General features: G+C 41.7%; 1 protein-coding gene and 1 pseudogene across 1 annotated transcript in view; both read right to left on the reverse strand.

Moving 5' to 3' along the window:
• The window catches only part of PIK3CA (phosphatidylinositol-4,5-bisphosphate 3-kinase catalytic subunit alpha), an 83,468-nt gene that overhangs the window by 45,253 nt on the left and 16,212 nt on the right, over positions 1–22,003 (reverse strand). The window lies entirely within an intron of this gene.
• LOC139004610 (U6 spliceosomal RNA) lies at positions 7,577–7,677 on the reverse strand (annotated as a pseudogene).

A 22,003-nucleotide genomic window follows, 5' to 3' on the forward strand; every position in this document is an offset into this window, starting at 1 on the left:
AATACTCTAGAGCAGGGGTGGGCAAACTTTTTGACTCGAGGGCCACAATGGGTTCTTAAACTGGACCGGAGGGCCGGAACAAAAGCATGGATGGAGTGTTTGTGTGAACTAATATAAATTCAAAGTAAACATCATTACATAAAAGGGTACGGTCTTTTTTTTTTTAGTTTTATTCATTTCAAACGGGCCGCATCCGGCCCGTGGGCCATAGTTTGCCCACGGCTGCTCTAGAGTCAATGTCAACAAGGCAAAGAGTACAAAAAACTATTACTTGACTGTAGATTATCTATATATATAAAAGGCTAATGTGCTAAGTGTCCGACTGGTTGCTATGATGCGCACTGACCACCAGGGGAAGATGTTCAACGCAGGACCTGCCATGACACACACTGTCACCTCAGACCTGGTGCCCACAAAGCAACACTCAGCTTCCCTCGAGTGGGACACAGGCCCTGCCACCACCCCGGAGCGACAGCCCACCAAATAGCAGCTGACACTGCTGAGATCCCATGGTGCAAACTGTGGCCCACAGCCCAGCCCAGCCCGGAAATGGTAGCTGTGGGCACCGGGTAATGACGTCATGTAGCAACGCCAGGCTTCCTCTCCCTAGCGACTAGCCTCCTTACAGTTTCTTCAGCCCAGGAACATGACTTGCTTTATAGCCAGGTGCAAACATTTCACACTTCAACCAAATGTCTGTGAAGCATTTTCCTATGTCTCATCTCATTTGATCCTCACAGAAGTCCTGGAGTAGGTAGATAGGAGACTTGGTGGAATCCTATTTTCTTTTCATTAGCCAGAAAACGGAGATTTAGGAAGTTTAGAAACTTGACCCGACTGAAAAGAATGGTGGACCTTGAAAATGACTTCAGGTTTTCTCACTGCACAGAATACAGACAAACACTGCTACAGTTAAATATTTTACCCTTTGTTCTCCCTGTGTGATCTACAATAATAATTTGCTTTGTGTTGGTATTTACTGCTGTGTTGCTGACAATTACCTGAAAGAGAAGTTGGGGTGCTTCACTGGGCTGGAAAAAGTTTAGCTACATCAGAAAACAGGCCTAATTAAGCAAGTTTATTCTATATATACTAGAGGCCCAGTGCACCAAATTCGTGCAGGGTGGGGGGTTCCCCTCAGCCAAGCCTGCACCCTCTCCAATCTGGGACCCCTTGAGGAATATCCGACTGCCCATTTAGGCCCAATCCTGGTGGAATCAAGCCTAAACGGGCATTTGAACATTCCTCTCACAATCCAGGACTGCTGGCTCCCAACTGCTCGCCTGGCCTGCCTGCTTGCCTGATTGCCCTAACCACTTCTGCCTGCCAGCCTGATCACCCCCTAACCATTCCCCTGCCAGCCTGATCGACACCTAACTGCTCCCCTGCCAGCCCAAATGCCCCTAACTGCCCTCCCCTGCAGGCCTGGTCCCCCGCAACTGCCCTCCCCTGCAGGCCTGGTTGCCCCCAACTGCCCTCCCCTGCTGGCCCAGTCACCCTTAACTTCCCTCCCTTGCCAGCCTGGTTGCCCTTAACTGCCCTCCCCTGCTGGCCTGATTGCCCCTAACTGCCCTCCCCTGTCGGTCTGGTCGTCCCCAACTGCCCTCTCCTGCTGGCCTGATCACCCACAACTGCCCTCCCCTGCTGGCCATCTTGTGTCCACATGGGGGCGGCCATCTTATGTGTTGGAGTGATGGTCCATTTGCATATTACCTCTTTATTAGATAGGACTACTGGCCTGGTGCACAGATTCATGCAACAGTGGGGTCCTTCGGCCTGGTCTGTGGGGATTGGGCCAAAACCGGCTCTCCAACATCTCCTGAGGGGTCCTGGATTGCAAGAGAGCTCAGGCCAGGCTGAGGGAGCCTACTTGTGCACGATCAGGGCCGGGGAGGAACCGCGGAAGGGCTCCAGGGTATGTCCGGCCTATCTTACCCAGTCCTGATTAGGGCTGATTGGGGCCATCTCGTCTAGTCCTGTTTGGGGCCGGCCCGCCAGGGAGGGACCACGGGAGGTTGGCCAACCGGGGAGGAACCTCGGGAGGGCTCCAGGGCATGTCCGGCCTGTCTTGCCCAGTCCCAATTGGCCAGACCCCAGTAGCAAGGTAATCTACTAGTTGGAGTCTGTCCCCTGGTGGTCAGACTGCTCGAACAAACAGTTGGACACTTAGCATACTAGGCTTTTATTATCCCATATAATAAAACCCTAGGTGGCGTCACGTCCTTGTGTGATCCCAGCCCCCCCTCAACTGCCCTCTGTGGGGGAGGGCAGTTGCGCACAGCGGAGGTGGGGCCTGGTGGCCGCTCTGCGCAGTGAGGCCTGGGGATCCCGCGGCTCTGCGCCACATGGAGGAGGCCTGTCCCGGCATCTCTGCCGTCTCCCGCGGAGGAGGCGGGTCCCAGTGAAGGAGGCGGTTCGCAGCAGGGGAGGGTAATTGGGGGCGATCAGGTTGGCAGGGGAGGGCAGTTGGGGGCGATCAGGCCAGCAGGGGAGCAGTTAGGCATCAATCAGGCCGGCAGGGGAGCAGTTAGGGAGTGATCAGGCTGACAGGCAGAAGCGGTTAGGGGCAATCAGGCAGGCAGGCAGGTGAGCAGTTAGGAGCCAGCAGTCCCGGATTGTGAGAGGAATGTCTGACTGCCTAAACTGGCAGTCGGACATCCCCAGAGGGGTCCCAGATTGGAGAGAGTGCAGGCCGGGCTGAGGGACACCCCCCACCCCCCATGCACAAATTTTGTGCACCGGGCCTCTTGTATACGATAAAAGGATGTTGACTCACACATGCATGATACATACAAAGTTCTCGCTGGCGCCAATTGTACGCTTGTGTTTTGATCTGTCATTGTTGATCGTGAATTTGGTTGACGCTTCTATTATAGAGAAAGGGCGAATAGCGATATTAAAATATTTCTTCTAATTAATTTCCTTTCAATGTGCACGAATGCATGCACCGGGTCACTATTGTTTCTATAAATGCAGCCTTACACTGCAGAGACTTTTCCTTACTTTTTCAGAGAGGAAGGGAGGGGGGAGAGAGAGATAGAAACATCAATGATGAGAAGAAATCACTGAATGGCTGTCTCCTGCATGCCCCTTTCTGGGGAACAAGCCTGCAACCTGGGCATGAACCCTGACTGAGAATCGAACTATGACCTTCTGGTTCATGGGTCAATGCTCAATCGCTGAGCCACACTGGCTGGACTGACCCGATTACTTTAAATTATACCTAAAGTGATTGAAGAGGGTAAAGGTGGTCAAATATATGGTGACACAAGGAGACTAGACTTTGGGTGGTGAGCACACAGTGTAATCTATATATATTAAAGCCTAAGCGACTGTCTGACCATTGCTATGATGTGTAGTGACCACCAGGGGGCAGACGCTCAACACAGGAGTGGAAACCACAGGCATGGAACCATGGAACAGACTGATGAATCTCAGAGGGAAGGAGGGAGGGCAGGAAGAGATTAACCAAAGATCTTATATGCATACTAGAGGCCCAATGCACGGATTTGTGCATTGGTGGGGTCCCTCGGCCTGGCCTGTGGGGATCAGGCCGAAACTGGCTCTCCGACATCCTCTGAAGGGTCCTGAATTACAAGAGGGCACAGGCCAGGCTGAGGGACCCCACCAGTGCACGGCCTCTAGTATACCAGTATACATAATATATAGAATATATGTACAATATATAGAACTGCACACTTGAAACTTATATAATCTTATTAATTAATGTTACCCCCCAAAATGTAATTAAAACATAACGTATATTTCAGATATTTTAAACTCTGGTTTTAATTTCAGAAGTGCAGTATGTTTCAAATAGTTATTTGTATTTAAATATCAATATTATATGTTCATCATAAAAATCACTAAATATAAGAAAGCTATATTGAAGTGTACACTTGCAAATTTAGGGGATATCTATACTGACTCCATTGGCAGCTTAATCATCTCAAACAGCCACAATTTGCTAAAATAAGCAGCTTGTATTTTCTGGATAGCTATGGTCTATAAATATAGAAGCTGCATAAATGTTTATTGAATGACCAAAGATTTACAAATACTTACATCTGATTTAACAGATACATTTATAAATATGTATATTTAGATATATGTTGACAAGATATGTCCACCCTCAATCTCAGACAGGTCAACAGGAAAATATTAACATGTAGTTTTGTGGCTAACTCAGTTGTATCTCTTTATTTGTTCATTAACTAGAAAATAAGATTTCCTGTTTTGTTTTGTTTTAATTACCAAATAAAACCTTAGTTTAGTTTGATTTAGAATAAGAAAACAAAACTTGCCTCCACACTTGCTACAGAAATAAAATGATTAAAATCTGGATTGGTAATTCTATGATCTGGCTACTTTCCTTAAAAGTTACTTTAAATATTTCCAGAGTTAAGTACTCCCTTTAAAAAACGTTACCCAGACTCTTACATGTATTTATATAATTATATCTTAATACATTCTTATTAAAATTATCTACATCCATATTTGACTTCCTGCTAGACTGTGAACTTTTCCAAGATAGGTCTTGTTCTGGGTCAGTCATCGTAGTCCTGGAGTATAGGGGAATAAGTAGGAAAACTAAATTGTTGAAATTATCTCAGGGAAAAGGTAGCAAGGGTCTGAACAAAGAAGCAATAGTAATAGCAAGAAAGAGTGGATGAAGATACCTTGTAAAAGATAATCAAAAGCATTGAGAGAATAACTGCATCTGAGGGATAAGAAGCATGATTTTTTTCACTACAGTAGATATGCATGGAAGCAAGTGTCTTTCAGTATAATTTTCCTGAGCCCCAGTTAAAGCCTCTAAAAATTCTCTTCCTCCAAGAGTCACTGAGCTGTTGTTGGAATGAGTCCAAAGGGACAGCTGTAATATACACTAGCTCTGAAGGATGAGTATTATCTATTTCTTTTAAAGTGCTGTCCTTCATTGACCTTTACAAGCTAACCATGAGAAAACAGCTTTAACTCATCCTTTTTAGTAATTAAGAGAGACCTTAAAAACCTCAGGGTAGAAAATAGTTTTCATGACCAATATGTAGAAAATTCAAATCCTTTAGTAGGAGATGCAATTCATTCTCACTATTAAATTCATAGTGCAATGAAAGATGTTATGAAAATACATTTCAGAGATTTAATGAATTAGTTAAGACAAGGGTCCCCTAATATCAGGTCCATGGATGGGTTTAGAAAGAGTCTGTGCTAATGGATTTTTAAAAATAATGACAAACAATTAAGGTCTAAGCCAGTAATGTCCATACCAATGCAGACTTTTAATTATCAATAAATGTGAATAGGACTTTATTAAGGTGGGTTAAAAGAATCCAGTATGAGTAGCAGAATCAAAAGTGGTAAACAAACATAAGACCCAGTAAGAAGGTGCAGATTAATAAATAATATTAGCTATTAGATACACTATGAATTTTAATGAGAAAAAAGATACTTTCCTTATAAAATAATTACAAAGTGGTATCTTTTATATAAACAGAGAAACAAGACAATGAAAACAGAAGCCTATTTATGCACCTGATTGCCTCCATGAAAATTTAACCAATGAGATCAATGAAAATACCAGCCCAGCAAGCAAAATAGCCTACTATAAAGGAAATGGAAAATATGAAGAGGGTCTGGAAATACTACTCCAATTTCCTGCTAAGCAAAAATGTTAGCTCCAAAGGAAGATAAAGAGAAATGAAAGCTCAACCCTTTACAAGTAAAAGTTTAGAACCAAACTTATTACTGATGATAACCAAAAATTGGGGCACAAAGTCCTATGTAATTCCCCTTTACAAATGAGACCCATGTCCCACATACTTCAGGAATAAAATCCATTTATTACTTGGAATTACACAAATGATGCCAACCACACATTGTTCCTTTCTTGATTGATGGATTCACTTAAGAAAAAAGTATGAAAGGGCTCTACTTTTCAGCTTAAAGTCAGTATTAGAACTAACTCTCCTCTCTTTTTCTTTCAAAAGTCTGGAAGCTTCGCCAAAAATAACTTCACTCTTTCTTGCCCTAATGAAGCTAACACCATCCTGGACTTGACTTATTTATAAAATAGTTATTTCCCAGATGCTGTTATTTAAAGAGAAAGAAGAGACAAAAGAGTACATCATTGAGGGTCTGGCTAGATAAATTCATGAAGAGTTTAAGAATATAGAAATTCAACATTTTAATGAGATTAAGAACATCTAAAAAAAGGTAATACCAGCAACGTATCTTCCAGCTTACTTGACTTGATTCTTTTAAAGACCTGTAATAAGCAAGCAAAAGGCAAGATGTTTCCATAAGCCATCAGGAAAGAGAACATCTCTCCCTGAAGTTTATCAAGTGGCCTTTCCTCTTGTGTTTCTTTCTGGTATAGAATAATGCCTTCATAAGCCTTTCCATGGTTTTGAATACTTCAATAACCTTCTTTCAAGTCTTCCTGTATGGGTGAGGGTGCATGAACTTTTGGAAAACAGCTGCTTCACACTGTTCCCTTTGCCTTTTTCTCTCTTCATCAAAAATGAATAGTTACCTTATTTCCTTGTGTCATGGGATGAAAACAATTTAGTCATTATTGAGACTTCTAGTCAAATTCTAGTCCTTCTGGTGATACCCCTCCAGGGTCCAGATACATTAAAACTTGTCTGCCCCCCACAGATAAACATTATAGTCTTTTTTGACAATGGCAAAAGGTTAAGTCTTGCATACCAACTCTATACCACCATTATAAGCAAAGTACAACTTGGGTCAGCTACAGGTTCCTCAGTAGAAACTGTCACTCTATTTCCTTGCACAGAACAGTTTGTGTCCACAGAGAAACAAACAAATGAACAAACAAAGTCCAAAATGCCAAAAGAGTAAGTTTTCAGTCTAGTCCAGTGGTCGGCAAACTGCAGCTCGTGAGCCACATGCAGCTCTTTGGCCCCTTGAGTGTGGCCACGAAGTTTCAATCGCACTGTACGTGCGCACCCACACGTGGTATTTTGTGGAAGAGCCACACTCAAGGGGCTGCAGTTTGCCGACCACTGGACTAGTCCAACAAAGATGGAGCTAGCAACTTTGGGGCTACTAGTAGATACAATACATTCACTTAATTGTATCCAGATATATTTCATAGGTCTCTTAGCTTTGGAGTATTATTTTCACTTTTGACCAACTCAACATCCCAGACTTAACATATCTGTGCTATGTGCAAGAAGGCCAAATTGATTTGGGAGAGAGAATCAAAGACCAATCATAAAGCTCCATCACAGTCTCTGGTCTTCAATAGATTTTCCTATTTCTCGGGGCCACGTGTCATAAAACTGCAGCTATGTGTCTGTGCCTATGACTACAGACTACCATGCACAAACAATGAACAAAGAAGATATTCACATATCATTGCTGTCACTGGCTGTGGCAAGGGCAACATTTTCAAAATAAAATGACAAGATCTGGACTGTGCTGCAGTGATTACAGTGGGGATTCTGCCAATACTGGCAGGCTGAGGAGGAAATGTAAATGGACTCCATCAATTTGCTTTGAATCAGGAAAACAGTCTGCTAGTAAGTGAAGCAAATAAAAACATTCGCTTAAAAATATGGAGTATCTCTTGAATGTGTGTAACAACCTTACACAGGGCCATGCTAGTCTTCTGTTGTCATCCCAATTTTAGTAGTATATTCTGTGGAAACAGGTATTATCCAATGAACTTATCCAAAAACACCAGAAGGACCTTGCTTTTAGTTTCATTCATGCCAAGGCATAATCCCAAATGGCTACATTAGATAATTATGCACAAGTGGATAAGTGTCATGAAAACATATTTTAGTTTACAAGGTATTTAATTAGACTGCAAAAATCTATCTTGAGATGCACTGAGTATCCTTGGTTATCATACCAATACTTAGGTCCCTGACATTTTTGTCTGAGTTATTTATCGACCCATGCTATTATCCCTTTTGACCCCAAATCACAATCTCAACCTTCGTGTTTGACCTCATTTCTTTTCTTAGAAGTCATTATTGTAATCTCTTCAAGTAGTGTTTCTCTTATACCATACCTATTGATAAAGTATTGGCATTCTTACAAATAGACACAAAGAAAAGAATGTATAGGGCATTAAAATGTTATTTCATGAAATCTTACTCAAACTGGTCACAATGTTTATTTTTTTAAAATATATATATATATTTTTTTAAATTGATTTCAGAGAGGAAGGGAGAGGGAGATAAAAACATCAATGATAAGAGAGAATCACTGGTCTGCTGCCTCCTGCACATCCCCATTGGGAATTGAGCCTGCAACCCCAGCATGTGCCCTGACTGGGAATTGAACTGTGATCTCCTGTTTCATAGGAGTCTGACGCTCATCCACTGAGCCACACCAGCCAGGCTTAATGTCTATTCTTAATCTGCCCATTTCACATGCCAAATTTATTGGTTAAAGCAAGTATTCCCCAGTTTTACTTAACTTAAGCAGATGAACACATAAAGAGCTAGTTGCAAATGTTCCATTTCTTTAGATTAAACTATATTATTTGTTCAGTGAACACTACCCAAGTATATCCATAGGTAACAATATATTTCCAGATGGATGCCACAACATTGGATGAAATATAGTAGAAACTTGATTTTAAAACTTTGCTCTTTTAATGAAAAAGACCAAACAATAACATTATATTTTGATGCAATTGTTTGCCATTTGCTCCCTTTCTGGAAATAACAGAATATTTTAATATTACACTAATAGTGAAAAACCCTATTGTGAGCAATTATTGACCAATTTCAATAGTGATTTATCATCCTTCAGTATTTGATCTCTGATAAAAGGGCTACTTCACTAAAGCAAAATTTGAAGTAATGCAGCAATCAGATAGAGGGTAGCTTAATTTCAGTACAAGTGTCACCCACCCAAGATGTGAGAAGCAGTCCTATGAATGACTGACAACAATGTGGAGCCACAGATATACTTTTTATTGATTTTAGAGAGAGAGGAAGGGAGAGGAAAAGATAGAAACATTGATCCCTCCACTGGGAATTGAGGTGACAACCCGGCCACATGCTTTGACTGGAAATTGAACCTGCGACCTCTTGGTGCACGGGACAATGCTCAACCAACTGAGCCACACCGGCTAGGCAAGTCACAGATATTTTAAAAAATACAAAATTTGAAGAAAATGGCGGAGGCTTAGACGGACGTGTTGGTGCTTTATCCCGGAGCAGATAGGGGCGAGCAGCTGAAACGGGTAACAATCAGCCCGATCAAGCTGGGGAGGTTCAGCTGAGAGACAGTCTGCAGCCAGGAAAGACAGAGAACTCCTAAAAAATGCGGATGGTTAGAGATTGAGGCTGAAACCTCCCCCTGGGCGCCAGCGCAGCGGCAAGACCGCGCCATCTTAGGTAGCTGGTACCGGCATCCAGAGATCGGCTACTAACCCGGCGGCTACTAACCCGGAGGCAACGACTCGCAAGCAACGCGACTGTAAGAGCCCAGAGGAGACCGGCACCCCTCCACGGAAAGCAGATTCAAGCAACAGCGGCCTCCTGATCACCACACGCTCTGCCTGGGGAACAGTTGCTGTGTGTGAAGCCTCCCTCCACCAGCCAGAAGAGCCACCACAGCTGTGAACAGCACCCACCAGAGGCCCTGCTATCAACAGAGGAGCCGCTGCTACCACAACCGCCCAAGGAGCAACCACAACCAGAGGAGCCACTGCCACCCAGGGAGCAGCCACTGCCACCCAGGGTCCAGCCACTGAACGACTCAACAACTAGTCATGTCAGTGAGATCAAACATGGGTAGACAAAGAAACCCCCAAAGGAAAGAAAAGGAGGACTCGCCAGAAAAGCAGCTAAGTGAGACAGAGATATGCAACATGACGGAAAAAGAATTCAGAATAAGGTTCCTAGAGTACATGCACCAGATGTTCAAGAAGCAAGAAGAAACAGATGAAAAACTCAACTACTTATGCAAGAAGCTAGAAGAAACAGATGAAAAAATCAACAACTTAAGTAAGTCCCAAGAAGAAATGAAGAGCGACATAGCTGCAATAAAAAACACCATTGAAAGTATCAACAGTAGACTGGGAGAAGCGGAGGACCGAATTAGTGAATTAGAAGACAAGGAAGCAAAACACACTCAAACTGTACTGCAAATGGAGAAAAAAATTAAAAGACAGGAGGAGAGCCTAAGGGAGCTTTGGGACAACATGAAACGAAACAACATACGAATAATAGGGGTGCCAGAACAACAGAAAGATGAACATGGATTAGAAAACCTATTCGAAGAAATAATATCAGAAAACTTCCCTGAGGTGGGGAAGAAAAAAGTCACACAAGCCCAGAGAGTCCCAAACAAGGTGAACCCGAAAAGACCCACACCAAGACACATCATAATTACCATGGCAAATGTTCAGGATAAAGAGAGAATCTTACAGGCTGCAAGAGAGAGACGGAAAGTAACATACAAGGGATCTCCCATTAGATTATCAAATGATTTCTCAACAGAAACACATCAGGCCAGAAAAGAATGGACGGAAATCTACAAAGTGATGCAAAGCAAAGGACTGAATCCAAGAATACTCTATCCAGCAAGGCTATCATTCAAAATTGAAGGGGAAATAAGAAGCTTCACAGACAAAAAAGGGCTAAGGGAGTTTATCACCACCAAGCCAGCCATGCAAGAAATGCTAAAGGGACTGGTGTAAAAAGAAGAAATATCAAGCTCAGAAAGAAAACAGCCACACACACACAAAAAAAGAAATGGCTACAAACAAGTACCTTTCAATAATAACTTTAAATGTAAATGGACTAAATGCTCCAACCAAAAGACATCGAGTGGCTGAATGGATAAAAAAACATGACCCATACATCTGCTGTCTACAAGAGACCCACCTCATTAGAAGGGACTCACACAGACTGAAAGTGAAGGGATGGAAAAATATCTTTCACGCAAATGGAAAGGAAAAGAAAGCTGGGGTAGCAATACTTATATCTGACAAAATACATCTCAAAGTGAAGGCCATAACCAGAGATAAGGAAGGCCACTTCATAATACTAAAGGGATCAATACAACAAGAAGATATAACCCTGGTAAACATATATGCACCCAATGCAGGAGCACCCACATACATAAGAAAACTTCTGGAAGATATCAGGGGAGAGATCGACAACAATACAATCATAGTAGGGGACTTTAACACACCACTGACATCACTGGATAAATCCGCTAGACAAAAACTCAGCTAAGAAACAGCAATCCTAAATGACTCACTAGATCAGATGGACTTAATTGACATCTTCAGAGCACTTCACCCCACAGCTGCGGAATATACATTCCTCTCAGGTGCTCATGGGACATATTCAAAAATAGACCACATATTGGGTCACAAGCAAAGTCTCCACAAATTCAAGAAGATTGAAATCATAAAAAGCATCTTCGCAGACCACGATGGCATAATGTGAGAAATAAACTACAATAAAAACAACCCAAAATACTCAAACACTTGGAAGCTGAATAGCATGTTATTAAATATTGATTGGGTAACCAATGAGATCAAAGAAGAAATTAAAAACATCCTGGACACTAATGACAATGAAAACACAACAATCCAAAACCTCTGGGACACAATGAAAGCAGTCCTGAGAGGAAAGTTTATAGCTCTACAGGCCTATCTCAAAAAACAAGAAAAAATGGTAGTCAATCATCTAACTCTACAACTCAAAGAATTAGAAAGAGAGCAACAAGAAAACCCCAGAGTGAGCAGAAGGAAGGAGATAATAAAGATTAGAGCAGAAATCAATGAAATAGAGACCAAAAAAACAATACAGGAAATCAATGAAACCAAGAGCTGGTTCTTTGAAAGGATAAACAAGATTGACAAACCCCTAGCCAGGCTCACCAAGAAGCAAAGAGAGAGGTCCCAAATAAACCAAATCAGAAATGATAGAGGCGAAATAACAACAGACCCCACAGAAATACAAATGATTGTTAAACAATACTACGGGCAACTCTACTCCAACAAACTAGACAACCTGGAGGAAATGGACAAATTCCTAGAAAAATACAACATTCCAAAACTCAATCAGGAAGAATCTAAAAACCTCAATAGGCCAATAACTATGGAAGAAATTGAAGCAGTCATCAGAAAGCTTCCAGCAAACAAAAGCCCAGGGCCAGACGGCTTCACAGGGGAGTTTTACCAAACATTCAAGGAAGAACTAAAACCTACCCTCCTCAGACTACTACAAAAAATTCAAGAGGAAGGAACACTTCCAAGTTCATTCTATGAAGCCAGCATCACCCTAATACCAAAACCAGGTAAAGACATCACAATGAAAGAGAATTACAGGCCAATATCCCTCATGAACATAGATGCCAAAATCCTCAACAAAATCTTAGCAAATCGGATCCAGCAGTACATCAGAAGGATCATACACCATGACCAAGTAGGATTTATCCCAGAGATGCAAGGATGGTACAACATCCGTAAATCAATAAATGTGATACATCACATAAACAAATTGAAAGAAAAAAACCACATGGTCATATCAATTGATGCAGAAAAAGCATTCAACAAAATCCAACACCCATTTTTGATAAAAACTCTCAGAAAGGTGGGAATAGAAGGATCATACCTCAACATAATAAAAGCCATATATGACAGGCCCATAGCCAACATCATACTCAATGGACAAAAACTAACACCATTTCCCCTAAGAACAGGAACAAGACAGGGATGCCCACTCTCACCACTCCTGTTCAACATAGTACTGGAAGTATTAGCCATTGCAATTAGGCAAGAAGAAGAAATAAAAGGCATCCAAATTGGAAAAGAGGAAGTAAAACTGTCCTTATTTGCAGATGACATGATATTATACATACAAAACCCTAGAGACTCCATCAAAAAGCTACTAGACTTAATACATGAATTTGGCAATGTAGCAGGATACAAAATTAACCCCAAGAAATCTGAGGCATTTCTATACACCAATAGTGAACTTTCAGAAAGAGAGATTAGAAAAACAATCCCATTTACCATCGCACCAAAAAAATTAAGATACCTAGGAATAAACTTAACTAAAGAGGTTAAAGACCTCTACTCAGAAAACTACAGGACGTTGAAAAAAGAGATAGAGGAAGACATAAACAGATGGAAGAACATACCATGTTCTTGGATTGGTAGAATCAACATCATTAAAATGTCCATACTACCCAAAGCAATCTATACATTCAACGCACTTCCCATTAAAATACCAATGGCCTTCTTCAAAGATCTAGAACGAACTCTCCAAAAATTCATCTGGAATAAAAAAAGACCCCGAATAGCTGCAACGATCCTGAGAAAGAACAAAGTAGGTGGGATCTCAATGCCAGATATCAAGCTGTATTACAAAGCCACTGTTCTCAAGACTGCCTGGTACTGGCACAAGAACAGACATATAGATCAGTGGAATAGAATAGAGAGTCCAGAAATTAGCCCGCACCAATATGCTCAATTAATTTTTGACAAAGGAGGCATGAACATACAATGGAGCCAAGATAGTCTCTTCAATAAATGGTGTTGGGAAAATTGGACAGATATATGCAAGAAAATGAAACTAGACCACCAACTTACACCATACACAAGAATAAACTCAAAATGGATAAAGGACTTAAATGTACGACAGGAAACCATAAAAATTCTAGAAGAATACAAAGGCAACAAAATCTCAGACATATGCCAAAACAATTTCTTCACTGATACAGCTCCTAGGGCAGTTGAAACTAAAGAGAAAATGAACAAATGGGACTACATCAAAATAAAAAGCTTCTGCACAGCAAAAGAAACCATCAACAGAACAACAAGAAAACCCACCTCGTGGGAAAACATATTTGCCAACGTCATATCTGATAAGGGCTTAATCTCCAAAATTTATAGGGAACTCATACAACTTAACAAAAAGAAGATAAACAATCCAATCAAAAAATGGGCAAAGGATCTAAATAGACACTTTCAAAAGAGGACATTCAGAAAGCCAAGAGACATATAAAAACATGCTCAAAGTCACTAATCATCCAAGAGATGCAAATCAAAACAACAATGAGGTACCATCTCACACCTGTCAGAATGGCCATCATCAACAAATCAACAAACGACAAGTGCTGGAGAGGATGTGGAGAAAAAGGAACACTTGTGCACTGCTGGTGGGAATGCAGACTGGTGCAGCCACTATGGAAGGCAGTATGGAGGTTCCTCAAAAAATTGGAAATGGAACTCCCATTTGACCCTGTGATCCCACTTCTAGGAATATATCCCAAGAAACCAGAAACACCTATCAGAAAGGATATATGCACCCAGATGTTCACAGCAGCACAATTCACCATAGCTAAGATCTGGAAACAGCCTAAGTGCCCATCAGTAGATGAATGGATTAGAAAACTGTGGTACATCTACACGATGGAATACTATGCTGCTGTTAAAAAGAAGGAACTCTTACCATTTGCAACAGCATGGATGGAACTGGAGAGCATTATGCTAAGTCAAACAAGCCAGTCAATGAAGGAAAAATACCACATGATCTCACTCTTTCATGGATAATTAAGACCATTACAAACTTTTGAACAATAATAAATACAGTGGCAGAGCTGCCTCAAACCGATTGTCGGACTACAGTGGGAAGGCCAGGGAGGGTTGGGGGACAGGAGGGAGGGGAGTAAGAGATCAACTGAAGGACTTGTATGCATCCATATAACCATAACTAATGGACATAAGACACTGGGGAGTAAGGGAGGGCAGGGGCTTGTCAAGGGGGGGGGGGGGGAAGGACACTTATGTAATACCCTTTGTAATACTTTTAGCGGAAAAAAAAAATACAAAATTTTTTAGCTATTACAATATGGGCAAGGTTATTTCAGAATGTACTTAACAATGGGAGAGAAGGTTACAAGACGGTCTTTACTTTGCCCTTTCAAATATTTATTGTTCACTTATACTTGATGTAGTACAATGTACCAAGCACTTGGGAAATTATAGTTACTATATCTTAAAATGAGAGCAATGAGAATAACAAACTGAAATGGGTGCAACTGTGTAAAAACAGCAACATAAATGATCAGTAAGTACATTAACATGTTCATTCATTGATGCTCAATATGTCATCAGCTGACCACCTAAGGCATACGGTTAAATAATAAATTACCTCATAATAATGCAGTAAGTTAAAGTGCTTCCTTAAAAATGTATCAACTGATAAAAACTTAGTTAACATATCATTATCCCAACAACTGCCTCACACATGATTCATTAGCTAATTTTGATGAAATTATAATAAAAGCACAGAGGGAGTTTTAAGAAAGTTTGAAAAAGGAAGCTTAAAAATATAAACCTTCCCTGGGGAGTAGTATCCCAGGAAGGGGCATGACTGCAAAGGTTGAAGTAAAGAGGTAAGGGGTTGGAGAGAGCTGTAGGGATCATCAACAGACACTTTTGTGTGTGTCACTCCATAATGGCTATTGCAGCGATGGACACATGATGGAGAATTTTGATGTGATGAAAACTCAGAGTGAGAACATCTATTATAGTACATAAAGGCACACCCACAGCTCTAGTTCTTCAATTGGAAGATTAGGTTAAAACTGGAACATAAGCTTTTAACTTCATCTAGTCAATACCAATAATCTCTATTTGATCATTATTTATGGTCTAATGTGATTATACTTTGATACTCTCGTACCAATTGTGAGGGGCAAAAGGAAGAGACAGGAAATTTTATTTATAATATTTCCACTGTCATTATTGGAAGTCAGAAATTTACCTTCTATCAAAGACCCTCAAAATGATAAAGTTTTTTTTTTTAAGATGAAAGTATGGGTTCTATTTTTATAGCATAATTGACAAAAATCCTAATAATTTGCTTATTAGTTTAAAAAGCCTATTTTCACATCTCTAGAAATTGACTAATTAAAACTCATGCTTGGTTTCTTTGTTAAAACTGGCTTTATAATACTAGTGTTCTTACCCATTAATAGTCTACTCACAACAGTATCACTAGCACTAAGATACAAATAACAGTGCTGTATTTATGACTGCACTTTAGTTTCCACAAAAGCAAAATTCCGAGAAAAGCATGAGTCATTATCTCCAGGGTAAAAAAAATAATGTTTCTTTGATCAGAATATGAAATGTTACTGAAACCAATAATTTAGACTAGAAATTCCTTTTCTGAATAAAAGGAACAGAATGTTTCTTTTCTCAATGTGAACACTCCAAAACTAGCATAACTGTCCATCTGTCTGCTTTACTACTCTCTATATCTGGTGTGTGGTGACAGAAAAAAACCTTGAGTCTAGCCATTTTCAGTCCTGGTCCTTAGCTTTTCTGTCCTGTCAGGATGTCATTTTCTCAGGATAAAATATATGTGCCGCCCTCCCCCCACACCCCTACCCCCAACACACACACACTCTCTCACTTCTCCCTTACTATTTGGCTCAGCATCTATTACAAAGTCATTGCAATATACATAGAAAATATTCTAAAAGTGGATATTTATTTCCATAATATTAAATGTTAAAAAGTTTTCAGGTTCATATTTTATATCTCATCTTAAAATATTTTCCTTAATGCCCGGCCAGTGTGGCTTGGTGGTTGAGTGTCAATGTATGAACCAGGAGGTCATGGTTTGATTCTCAGTCAGGGCACATGCTTGGGTTGCAGGCTTGATCCCCAGTAAGGGGCGTGCAGGAAGCAGCCAATCAATGATTCTCTCTCATCATTATTGTTTCTATCCCTCTCTCATTCTCCCCTCCTAAAATCAACAAAAATATATTTTAAAAAATAAAAGAGCATTTTCCTTATTAAAAGGTCAAAGTTACAAAGGTAAGGGCCTATTGATACTATAAATGATGTAATTAAATTCCCCCTCCCCCATACACAAACTCCTCAATAAAAGTCAAAATAATCTTTCTATGATAATTTTTCTGGCCTCCTTTATTCTTTTGTTGGTATCTCTTAATCTTTTAATTACTCAAATGTGGGCATTTTTCATGACATCACTGCTCTCTCAATCTCCAAGGTTAGACTCTTTGGAGGTATCAATTCCTCTTGCATGATGTCATTTCCACCCATTAAATCGCCCTCAAATTCATCACATTTTTTTTTTCTTTTTAGCCATCTTCTCTATCATGTATAAACCCTAAATAGTTCTCATGTGTAATACTGACCTGTCTCTAATTCTACAAGCATTCATTAAGCAATTGCTATCTATAAGACATTGGCAATTAAAGTGAAGGCATGTGTAATGAAAAAGAGAGGGAAAAATATCATTCATACGTATACAGTACAGAAATGAATGTGAAAAGGACAGAGTTCCAAACATTATTACCCAACCTATAAGGAAGAATGTAGTAATTACAGGAGAAAGTGTGTGTGTGTGTGTGTGTGTGTGTGTGTGTGTGTTTAAGGGAGTCACACTTAATAATTGAAAAGGATTTCTGACAGGTACAGAATGAGGAGAAGGGCAGAATGATAAAGTGGGCAGTATGCACTAAGACAAAAAGACCTGGAAGCACACATTATTCACTTTCTCCCTTCCCCAATTCATTAACCAGTGTCATTAGAGGATTCCCACTCCCCAATTCATTATCCACAGTGTCATTACATACCTAATCACACTGCTACCTAATTAAAATATGGTGACTTTAATATCTACAGATTATGTATGTCTGAAACTCAGAGCCTCGCCACAACTATGCTCTCCTCTTCCTCTCTCCCCACACCCTAACCCCCTCCAAGCTCTAACCTTATTGGATCAATCTTCTTTTTTGCATTTGTAAATAGGGTCTATGATTTTCTTTTACATCTATTTCCATTTGTTGCTATTTCCACCATACCTATCCTTTACATTTAGCCCAAATGCCTTCCTTTCTCATTAAAACTTGGTTTATAATACCAGATTAACTTCAGAATAATTTTGTTAAGTTCAAAAAAAGATCAAAGCAAAACTTGGTGGCATTCTGATTGAGAAACTTTGATCTATACTAATTTAGGGAGAACTGACATTTTCACAAGATAGTCTTCCTATCAAAGTCTCTATTTTCACTTATCTAAGTCTATTTCTCAATGTTCCTCAGTGGAAGAATATTCTGTGTTAATGGATTGGTAGAATCAACATCATTAAAATGTCCATACTACCCAAGGCAATCTACAGATTTACTGCAATCCCTATTAAAATACCAACAGCCTATTTCACAGACCTAGAACAAATACTCCAAAAACTTATATGAAACCAAAAAAGACCCTGAAGCAATTTTGAGAAAGAAGAACTAAGTTGGAGGAATCACAATACCATATATCAAGGTATACTACAAAGCCACATAATCAAACCAGCCTGGTATTGGCACAAGAACAGTCATATAGATCAATGGAACAGAACAGAGAACCTAGAAATGGACCCAAGCTATTATGCTCAATTAATATTTGACAAATGGAGTCAAGACAGTCTCTTTAACAAATGGTGTTGGGAGAATTGGACCGATACATGCAAAAAATTGAAACTAGACCACCAACTTACACCATACACAATAATAAACTCAAAATAGATAAAACACTTAAATGTAAGTTGGGAAACCATAAAAATCCTAGAAGAAACCATAGGCAGCAAAATCTCAGACATCTCTCGTAGAAATATGTTTATGGATACATTTCCTAGGACAAAGTAAACTAAGGAGAAAATAAACAAATGGGACTAAATCAAAATAGAAAGCTTCTTCACAGCAAAAGAGACCATCAACAAAATGAAAAGGGAGCCCACTGTATGGGAGAACATATTTGGCAATGATACATCTGACAAAAGGTTAATATCCAAAATATATAAGGAACTCATACAACTTAACAAAAGGAAGACAACAATCCAATTAAAAATGGGCAAAGGACCTAAATAGACACTGCTCCAGATGGCCAAGAGACATGAAAAAATGCTCAAAGTCACTGATCATCAGTGAGATGCAAATTAATATGACAATGAGGTATCACCTCACACCTGTCAGAATAGCTACTATCAACAAATGACAAGGGTTGGTGAGGATGTGGAGAAAAGTGAACCCTAGTATACTGCTGGTGGGAATGCAGACTGGTGCAGCCACTTTGGAGAACAGTATGGAGTTTCCTCAAAAAATTAAATATGGAACTGCCATTTGACCCAGTCATCCCACTTCTAGAAAAATATCCTAAGAAACCCGAAACACCAGTCAGAAAGAATGTATGTACCCCTATGTTCATAGCAGCACAATTTACAATAGCTAAGATCTGGAAACAGCCCAAGTGCCCATCAGTAGATGAGTGGATAAAAAAGCTGTGGTACATTTATACCATGGAATACTAGGAAGCAGTAAAAAAGAAGAATCTCTCACCCTTCGAGACAGCATGGAGGGAACTGGAGAGTATCATGCTAAGTGAAATGAATCAGTTAGAGAAAGACAAGTATCACATGATCTCACACACATAGGGAATCTAATTAACAAAATAAACTGATGAATGGAGTGGATCCAGAGACATGGAAGCATGGAACAGAGTGAGGCATCTTGGAGGGAAGAAGGATAAGGGTGGGTTGGAAGTAATTGACCAAAGACCTTGTATGCATATATGCCTAACCCAGGGATGCAGACAGTGAGGTGGTGAGGCCTGGGGTAGCAGGGGCAAGGGTGGGCTGGAGGTGGTTTAAGCGGGGAAAAGGAGGACATATGCAATACTTTCAACAATAAAGATTTTTAAAGAAAGGGAGGATGGAAGGATATAGTGAGATGCTGATAAAATATGGTAGCAAAGTGAAACAGTAGCAGGAAATTTCAAAAATGAAATTAAAATGCTCAAGTTTACTTTGATAATCTTCAAGTCCAGTGGCTATCAGAGAGGCAATTCTTCAATTCCTCAAATCCTCTTATTGCTTACTAATGTATAGATTTCAACTTAATATTTGAGAGGGTTATTATAGCTATTTGCTTTTTATAATTTTTTTAGACATTGAGGAACTCTATTTGGAAATCTTTATAAGATATAACAATTTTTCTTTTTTAAAAATTTTTTAAAATTTTGTTTTATTGCTTAAAGTATTACATAGAGTATTACATATGTCTCCTTCTTTTTTCTCCCCTTGACCTTCCCCTGGCCTCCCCTACCCCCCAGTGTCTTGTGTTCATTGGTTATGCTTATATACATGCATACAAGTCTTTCAGTTGATCTCTTACCCCCCACTCCAACCCTCCCCGGCGTTCCCACTGTACTTTGACAGTCTGTTCGATGTTGCTCTGCCTCTGTATTTTTGCTCATCAGTTTATAATGGTCTTAATTATCAATAAACTAGAGGCCCGGTGCACAAAAATTTGTGCACTCGGGATGTGGGGGGGTTCCCTCAGCCCAGCCTGTGCACTCTCGCAATCTGGGACCCCATGGGGGATGACCAACTGCTGGCTTAGGCCCAATCCCAGGGGATCGGGCCTAAGCAGGCAGTCAGACATCCCTCTGGCAGCCTGGGAGCCCTTGGGGGATGTCCACTTGCCAGCGGGGAGCAGGTCTAAGCTGCAGTCACTCCTTAGTGCTGCTGAGGAGGCGGGAGAGGCTCCCGCCACCACCACTGTGCTGGCAGCCGTCAGCTTGGCTTGTGGCTGAGCAGAGCTCCCCCTGTGGGAGTGCACTGACCACCAGGGGCAGCTCCTGCACTGAGCGTCTGCCCCCTGGTGGTCAGTGTGTGTCTAGTGACCAGTCATTCCCAGTCATTCTACTGTTAGGGTCAATTTGCATATTACCCTGTTATTATATAGGATAGAGGCCTGGTGCATGGGTGGGGGCCGGCTGGTTTGGCCTGAAGGATGTCCTGGATCACGGTGGGGGTCCAGCTGGGGTGCCTGGCCAGCCTGGTTGAGGGGCTGAGGGCCGTTTTCAGGCTGGCCACACCCCCTTCAGGGAGTGGGGTCCTGCTGGGGTGCCTGGCCAGCCTGGGTGAGTGGTTGATGGCTGTTTGCAGGCTGGCTAAGCTCCCCAGCTGGGACCCTCATCCCATGAGAATGTGGCCAGCCTAGTTGAGGGGCTGATGGCTGTTTGCAGGCTGGCTACAGCCTGTTCAGGGTGGGGGTCCCCACTGGGGTGCCTGGCCAGCCTGGGTGAGGGACTGATGGCTGTTTGCAGGTTGGCCACAGCCCCTTCAGGGTGGGGGTCCCCGCTGGGGTGCCTGGCCAGCCTAGGTGAGGGGCTGATGGCTGTTTGCAGGCTGGCCACGGCCCCCAGCCACCCAAGCTCACAGTGGAGGTTGGCTGGAAGCAGGTATCTGGGATATATTTATCTTCTATAATTGAAACTTTGTTGCCTTGAGCGGAGGCTGCAGCCAGCCAGGGCAGACGGGAAGCTTGGCTTCCTCCATTGCTGGGGCAACCAAGCCACCTGTTTGCTCCAGCTCCGTGGCTGCCAGTCGCCATCTTGGTTGTGTTCATTTGCATATAGTCGCTCTGACTGGCTGGTGGGCATGGCTTGGGGCATAGCAGAGATGCAGTCAATTTGCATGTTTCTCTTTTATTAGATTAGACTAGAGGCCTGGCACACAAAAATTTGTGCACTCGGGGGTAGGAGGTCCCTCAGCCCGGCCTGTGCCCTCTCGCAGTCTGGGACCCCTCAGGGGGTGACCACTTGATGGCTTTGGCCTTCTTCCTGGGGGATTGGGCCGAAGATGGCAATCAGACATCCCTCTGGCAGCCCGGCAGCCCTCGGGGGATGTCCACTTGCCAGCGGGGAGCAGACCTAAGCTGCAGTCAGACATCCTTAGCACTGCTGAGGAGGCAGGAGAGGCTCCCACCACCACTGCTGTACTGACAGCCATCAGCCTGGCTTGTGGCTAAGCAGAGCTCCCCCCTGTGAGAGCACACTGACCACCAGAGGGCAGCTCCTGCATTGAGCATGCACGGGAGGAGGCCAGCTGGTTTGCTCTGAAGGGTGTCCCAGATCAGGGTGGGAGTCCCGCTTGGGTGCCTGGCCAGCCTGGGTGAGGGGCTGATG

The sequence above is a fragment of the Myotis yumanensis genome, unplaced genomic scaffold (assembly GCF_028538775.1).
Source record: "Myotis yumanensis isolate MYYU_CA2020_CCGP unplaced genomic scaffold, mMyoYum1.0.hap1 SCAF_2, whole genome shotgun sequence".
In the NCBI taxonomy this organism is placed as follows: Eukaryota; Metazoa; Chordata; class Mammalia; order Chiroptera; family Vespertilionidae; genus Myotis; species Myotis yumanensis.